We start from the raw sequence: 8,267 nt of genomic DNA, 5'->3' as shown, positions 1-8,267 counted from the left end.
ATATTACACACATCCCATCTAATGAACGAATCATTATTAAAATAAACTAATCATTTTTCATATGAACTAATCATTTGAATATATGAACGAATCATATTCACATGAACTAATCATGTCATGAAATGAACTAATCATTTCCAAGTTTGTTAACATATAACATAACTTTTCATTATATAATTTTATTCGTACATAACGACAGAAATTATTACATGACTAAAAAACTAGATGAGCTAGCACTGTTCGTACATAACGATAGTAAATTAAACAGAACACTAATAAACTAGATAGGCCAACACTGCTTCCACTAGGACAAACACTAGTGCAGCAACCAACATTATCCCTATTAACCTGGACTCATTTGGTATAATCTTAGATGTGGCATCTTCAAGATTCTCCATCAGATCCATTTCTGGATCTTCCTCGAACATTTCCTGGTCCTCTTCAGACTCTTCTTCACCCATATGGTGAAGCAGTTCCTCACACAGTTCTGAATATGTGACGCGTTCTTCATGATGTCCCCATACATAGTCTGCTATTACCCTAGGATACTCTGGCAATGATTGCATTAATGTCCATATCCTATAACTGTCCAAGACTGGAAACTCTTCTTGCTCAAGTTTCCAAAATAGTCTATCAAGTCGTCTAACATGTCTGTCGACTCCATAAGCAGACTTATACTCTATCTCCTGAATCTCCTCTCGGAGCTAGTTTCGCCTCACTTCGCGACGAGTCAATGTGGTAATAGTCCGTGTCATCTGAAAAATTGAATTTAAATAAGTCAGTACAAAACTGACTAACCAGTACAAAACCAGTTCAATTCAATTTATACATGCATAAAATCATCATTATAAATCAAGAAAAATAAATCTTCTCGATATTCAGGAGTTTAAGTCGACTGACTCATTGGACCGGTCAATCAGGAGTCCGGATCTCTAAGCTTAATCTATTGTCCTCATTAGAACTAATCTAATTGGACAGAGATTTCTGACCTATGTTCTGTTATTGTTTAAGCTCATTTGAGTCAATCTCAGACTTATTGATCAAACTTAGGTCCGTTTGATTCGTCCAATTGCCCATTGGATTAAGTCAGACCCATTAGAACAAATCTAATTTTTTTTGATCAAATCTGATACAACAGAACTAATCTGGTCATATTTGATCAGCCCAACTTCTGTAATTAAGATCACCCCAATTAATTCAATAATAAACCGAACTGGTTAAACCAACAAATAATTTGAATCAGATCTAGGTATCATTGAATCAAACTAGTCTGCTTAAATCAATCAATAATTTAAACCAGACATGAGTTTGATCGGACAAGTTGGTATGGTTCCATTCTCAGTAAATTGAACCATAAATTAATTAAATATTTATTAATTAATAATACATTTCCTTATGTATTTAATTAATTAATAAATATATTTAATTAAAATTTAAACATCACTGTATATAATATACGTGAAGAGAGAAAAAAATATGCATGCACCGTGGTTCGTTATTAAAAAAAAATACTGTTCATGCTTTTTTTTTCACTCTTGAATCAATTCATGAATCGATTCAAGTGCACGCGTTTTTTTATTTATTTACTGTGCTTCGTCAAAACGACACTGTTCATCCTTTTTTTCTCTTCAATCGATTCAAGAATCGATTAAACTACTGTACGTGATTTTGAATCGATTGAAATGAAATTTCAATCAATTCAATTGAATCGATTGGTTAATCGATTCAATTGATGAACTCACTGTTCATCTTCTTCTTCGCGACAGAAGAAGAAAAAACGCGAGCTTTTCCGCATCGATTTTCATGCTTTCAAATCTATGTTCTGATACCATTGTAGGTTCTTTTGAGAGCATGAAACAAATCGAAATCAAAGCAGTAACCACTCACAGTGATCTCCCGAAGAAATCGCCGAAGAACCGCCGGAGAAGTCGCTGATGCTGTCCCCGAGAAGATCACCACTCGGAACCTCCTCGAACTTTTCCATGAACCAAATCCCAGCCTCTGGACGTTCTCTAGTGCTCTCTGATCACCTCACAACTTCGCTTGCGCTCTCTGATCACCTTCACAAACCTTCTGCTGCGATCCTCTGATCTTCTCAAAGGCTTGGGTGTAAAAGAGATAAAAGAGAATTACCAGAATTGACCGGATCAAATCATTAAATCAAATCAAATTAGTTTTAGGATTATTCTAATAATTCTGTTATAATTATTAGAATAATTTTCAGAATAATTTTTAGAATTATTCTGTTATTTATTAATTGGTTAATTGACCGAGTACTTGTTTAAATCCTATATATTGTATTGTCTTGAGGGCAAATATCAACAAACAATAAGATTAATTATTACTCTCCTATTTTATTTTCTTTCTATTCTTCTTTTGACATGGTATCATAGCCATGATCCTTCGTTCCTTCTCTTTCTCTTAATTCTCCCTCACAAATCCTCTTCCCTTCCTTTTTCTGCCGCCGCCCAAGACAAAAGAGGAGTTTTTTTTTTTTTTTGAAACCGCAAAACAAGACGACAAAAGGGCTTCTCCTTTTGTGCTACCGTCGCTGTCCACCGAACGCCGACCAAACCTCGACGTCGACAACAAGTGGTTCCAGCCAAGGCTTCTATTTCCTCCAAGGGGAGTTTCTCCAGGCGAAAGGCTCCCTTTCCGGCGATCCAATCTCTCTACAATATAAGTTATTTTACTTTAGATGTCAAATACTCAACACTATCAAGGAGGCCAAAAACAAAATTCAGTCCAATGTCAAATTTGTCGCATCATTGGCCATACTGGAAATTTATGCCCTAAAAGATTTGATTACTCTCGGGTAAAATGTCAAATTTGTCACATCATTGGTCATCCTGGAAATCTATGCCCTCAAAGATTTATCTCAAATTTCATTGGTGGTTCTACAGTCTCAAGACAACCGTCTATTTCACAAGCATATCCTAAAGCTCTCTCATCTGTGCCTACTTGCGGTAAAACCCCAGAGTTTTCATCTACTGATTGGTATATTGACACTGAAGCAACTCATCATGTCATATCGGATTATAATATCCTTACAGACGTAATGTCATATTATGGCTCAGATACGGTTCAAGTAGGCGATGACTCAGGTTTGCAAATTGCTAATCTTGGAAACACATATATTCATTTATCTAATCGAACTTTTCACATGCGCAATATCTTTCATGTTCCATCTATCACTAAAAATTTACTTTCTACCCGTCAGTTTTGTTTTGATAACAATGTCATTTTTGAGTTCCATTATAATCATTATCTTATAAAAGATAAAGGAAAAATGCTATTGTGTTTCATGGGAGAATCAAAAATGGCCTCTACTATCTTCAAAGTTCTTCAATCAAAGCTTTTGTTGGTGAACGCACAAATAAACCAGCTTGGCATGCTCGACTTGGTCATCCTTCTCTTCATATTGTCCAGTCAATCATCAATAGGTATGATTTACCTACTTCCATTACCTCCTCTCCATCTCATTCATGTAGGGCATACATGGAATCTAAAAGTCATAAGCTACCTTTCTATTCATCCGATTATGTTTCTAATTTCCCACTTGAATTAATTCATTCTGATGTTTGGGGCCCTGCACCTGTTTTATCTAACCAAGGTTTCCAATATTATGTTACATTTATTGATCATTTTAGTAAATATACTTGGCTCTATCCTATGAAAAGAAAATCTGATTTATTGGATATATTCTGTAAATTTCAAAATCAAGTTGAACGATATTTTTAATCGTAAAATACTTTCTTTTTATTCTGATTGGGGAGGTGAATATCAAGCTCTCCATCGTCATCTTGTCTCTTGTGGAATTGTTCATCGAGTCTCTTGTCCTCACACTCCGGAATAAAATGGCTCTGCTGAGAGAAAACATAAACACATAGTCGAACTGCCTTAGCTCTTCTTCATCATGCATCAGTTCCACGTAAATTTTGGGATGAAGCTGTTACCACTGCTGTATATCTCAAAAATCGACTTCCTACTCCATTGCTCAATCATAAATGTCCTTTTGAAACACTTTATAATCAAACTCCTAATTACACTTTCTTTCGAATTTTTGGTTGCGCATGTTATCCATGGTTACGCTCCTACTCTAAACACAAACTTGACTCTCGTTCACTACAATGTGTTTTCCTTGGTTACAGCAATTTGCACCATGGTTATCGTTGCTTACATATACCAACAGGTCGAATTTATATTTCACGACATGTTACTTTTGATGAGACTCTATTCCCTTTTTCAGTATCTTCTTCGATCTCTCCTCCAGATACAGGTGGCACCTTCTTAATACCACCTAATATTGTCAGAAATGATGGCATCCTAGGTTCTGCTCCGCTCTCTAATAACTCCCCTATACCATCAGAATCACCTCAGGATGCTACTCCTATCTTGGAAGCCTCGCCGGTCGAAGATAATATGCTCTCTAGTTCTGAATCCTTGGATAATGCAAGTCCATCATCTACATCACCATGTCAGCCTACTTCCTCATCACCATCAACAAGTGATTCAGATGATAATGCTCCTCGTCGCATGCTTCCCATTAGTGACATTTATGAACGTTGCCCACCAAATGCGACTCGATATCCTCTTCCACGGGCTCTAGTGGTTTCTTCAAAATCTATTGAACCAACTTGTTTTACGCAAGCAAACAAGGATCCAAATTGGCGTAGTGCAATGGCTACAAAATTTGATGCACTTCTTCGCAATGGAACATGAAGTCTAGTTCCACGCACTTCCTCAATGAATGTTGTGGGCTCTAAATGGATATTCCGTCTTAAGTATCGAGCTGATGGCTCTCTTGAACGATACAAAGCTCGACTTGTAGCCAAAGGTTTTAGTCAGTAACCAGGTATTGACTTCAATGACACTTTTAGTCCAGTCATCAAAATTACATCTGTCAGACTATTATTATCGATAACTGTTAGTTCCAATTGGCCTGTACACCAATTGGACATCTCAAATACGTTTCTCCATGGTCATCTTGAGGAAACTGTATTTATGGAGAAACCACCTGGGTTTATTCATCCACAATTTCCATCTCATGTTTGCCAACTTAAGAAATCTTTATATGGTCTTCGACAAGCTCCTCGTGCATGGTTTCATCGACTATCTAATTGGTTACAATCTCAAGGATTTTCTGGATCAAAGACTGACTCATCTCTATTTCATAAATATAATGATGGGTCTATGATATTTTTTCTTATTTATGTGGATGACATCCTGATAACCGGTAATGATCACAAGGACATCATAACTTTATTAAGTCTTCTCAATCAAGAATTTCCTACCCGAGATTTGGGCATTGCTCGTTTTTTTCTTGGTATTGAGCTTATTCCATATGAGGATGCCTATCTTCTCTCTCAGAGCAAATACATTACTGGACTTCTTCAAATAGCCAAAATGGATGGAGTACGTCCGGTCTCTACACCAATTGCTATAAACAACTCTCCATCTGCATCCTCTCCTGCTCTGTCTGATCCACAGATTTATCGAAGCATTGTTGGAGCCTTACAATATGTCACTATCACACGCCCTGATATTACTTTTGTAGTAAATCGTGCTTGTCAATTCATGCATGCTCCAACTGAACAAAATTGGGATAATGTAAAAAGAATACTTCGCTATCTCAAAGGTACTATTCTACATGGTCTTCTTTTATATCGTCAATTGTCTCGAGATTTACATGCCTATAGTGATGCGGATTGGGCAAGTTCTCCTGAAGATAAACGCTCTACTAGTGGATATGCAATATTTCTTAGACGAAATCTTATCTCATGGAATTCGAAGAAGCAACCTACGGTATCTCGTTCAAGTACTGAGGCAGAATATAAAGCTATAGCAAATACTGTTGGGATCCTTCGTACGGCTAGAGAGGGGGGTGTGAATAGCCGACCCCAAATCTTTGCTCGTTTCTTTCTACAAATTAGGTTAGCAGCGGAAATAACAAAAGGAAACGAAAACAAAACAAACCAAACCTCAACTCGTCGATGTAACGAGGTTCGGAGATGAAACTCCTACTCCTCGGCGTGTCCGTAAGGTGGACGAAGCCTATCAATCCGTCGGTGGATGAGTCCCCGGAAAACCGGCTAATACAATATACTCGTTGTGGGTGAAGAAACCTCGCCACAATATTCTTGCAACAGCAAGAAAGGAATACAACAAGAAATACAAGAAGACAAGAACAATAAATGTAAAAACACAGGTTTTCTTGCCTCCTCGCCGACTGGATTCGTTGAAGCAGCAGCTCCTCAGAACACCTACAACAGCAGGATATCCCAGTCGAGAAGCTCACGCGAAGCTTGCGAAGAAGAGCTCAACAAAGCTCAAGCACCAGAACAGCAGCTCTGTAGCAGAAGAGAAGAGTAAGAAGTGACTGTGCAGCAGCAGCTCTCGACCCCTTTATACCTGCGAAGAAGACAGCGAAGAAACTAGCCGTTGCGTCGCAACGGCTAGAACCCTGATCGGTCTGCAGACCGATCAGCCTAGGCGCGTGAAGCTTCTGTTTGTCACCTGATCGGTCCCCAGACCGATCAGGTGTCGCGATCGAAGCCCTGATCGGTCTGTGGACCGATCAGGGAACCTCCTGATCGGTCCATAGACCGATCAGGCTTCGGCTCCTCACGCCACTGATCTATGCCTGATCGGTCTGCCGATCGATCAGGCCATGGGTGGATCGGTCAGCAGACCGATCCACGGCTTTCTTCTCGCAAGTTGCGTTGCCTCCTGATCGATCTAAACGACTGAGTGGATTCTGATCGGTCACCAGACCGATCAGGAAACACTGAGTATCACTGGATCGGTCTGCAGACCGATCCAACTCCTAGGTTTAGAGTGCCCTCTCTAACCTAGTTCGGAGAACGAACTACCGAGCCCTCTCCGACTCCATATGCCAAGCTTCACTCACTTGGACTTCTCAACACCAGATGTCCGATCACCCTTGATCCATCTGGATTTTCCCTTGCCCGGCTTTACTCACCAGGACTTTCCACCTGGCTTCACTCACCAGGATTTCCACACTGCCTAACATCCCAGTTAGGACTTTCTCACTGCCTGGCTTCACTCACCAGGACTTTCCAACTGCCTAACATCCCAGTTAGGACTTTCCCACTGCCTGACTTCACTCACCAGGACTTTCCCCGTGCCAAGTCTCCATACTTGGACTTTTCCAGTGCCAAGTCTCCATACTTGGACTTTTCCAGTGCCAAGTCTCCATACTTGGACTTTTCGCGTGCCAAGCTCCCTGCTTGGACTTTTCCGTGCCAAGTCTCCATACTTGGACTTTTCGCGTTGCACCGACAATCTTCCCAAGTCAAACATCAAAATACAACTCGAGTCACGTCAACTCGAGTCGGGTCAACCAGGTCAACCTTGACCTAAGGTTGCACCAACAATCTCCCCCTTTTTGATGTTTGACAAAACCATAATCAAGTTAGGTTAACCCGATAACCTAACTTAGGTTTTCAATCATCTTCCAATGTCCAATGTTCCTTCCTTGAACATTCTCTGGACATTCTCCCCTTAGGTTAACCTGATAACCTAACTTAGGTTTTCAATCATCTTCCAATGTCCAATGTTCCTTCCTTGAACATTCTCTGGACATTCTCCCCTTAGGTTAACCCGATAACCTAACTTGGGTTCTCCAATAATTCTCCCCCTTTTTGACACACATCAAAAAGAATTCCAATGTTCTTCCTTGAACATTCCTAGACATTCTTCTCCTAGCTTAGGTTAACCCGATAACCTAACTTGGGTTCTCCAATAATTCTCCAATGAACACTCTCCCCTTTTTGACACACATCAAAAAGAAAAAGGAGGGTATCAAGGTCAAGATTTTCTTCCTAATGAAAGTCCCATACCTTCCATTGAAACTCTTAATTTCCTCCTTGATACTAAACTCAACAATCAACTTAGTGATAATCCCATATCACTAATCCTCAAAAGTCTTAAGGAGTAAAAACTCCCCCTAAAAGTCAACTCCCCCTTGACCATTACACCAACAATGTCTTTGAGAGTTCCAAACCTTTAGAAATCCGAAAACACCACTTCCATAACTGAAATTTCAGACAACAGCTGAGAAATCAGAAATTCGGCATGCCCTGATCGGTCCCCAAACCGATCAGCCCTTCACCAGATCGCACTCGTGCTACTGGAACTCACTGGATCGGTCTGCAGATCGATCCACAATACTCTGGATCGGTCCGCAGACCGATCAGATCTTCCCTGGATCGGTCCCTGGACCGATCCAGCTACTGAAATCAGAA

Source organism: Zingiber officinale, chromosome 1B (assembly GCF_018446385.1).
Source record: "Zingiber officinale cultivar Zhangliang chromosome 1B, Zo_v1.1, whole genome shotgun sequence".
Classification (NCBI taxonomy): domain Eukaryota; kingdom Viridiplantae; phylum Streptophyta; class Magnoliopsida; order Zingiberales; family Zingiberaceae; genus Zingiber; species Zingiber officinale.
Note: the sequence above shows the minus strand (reverse complement) of the source record.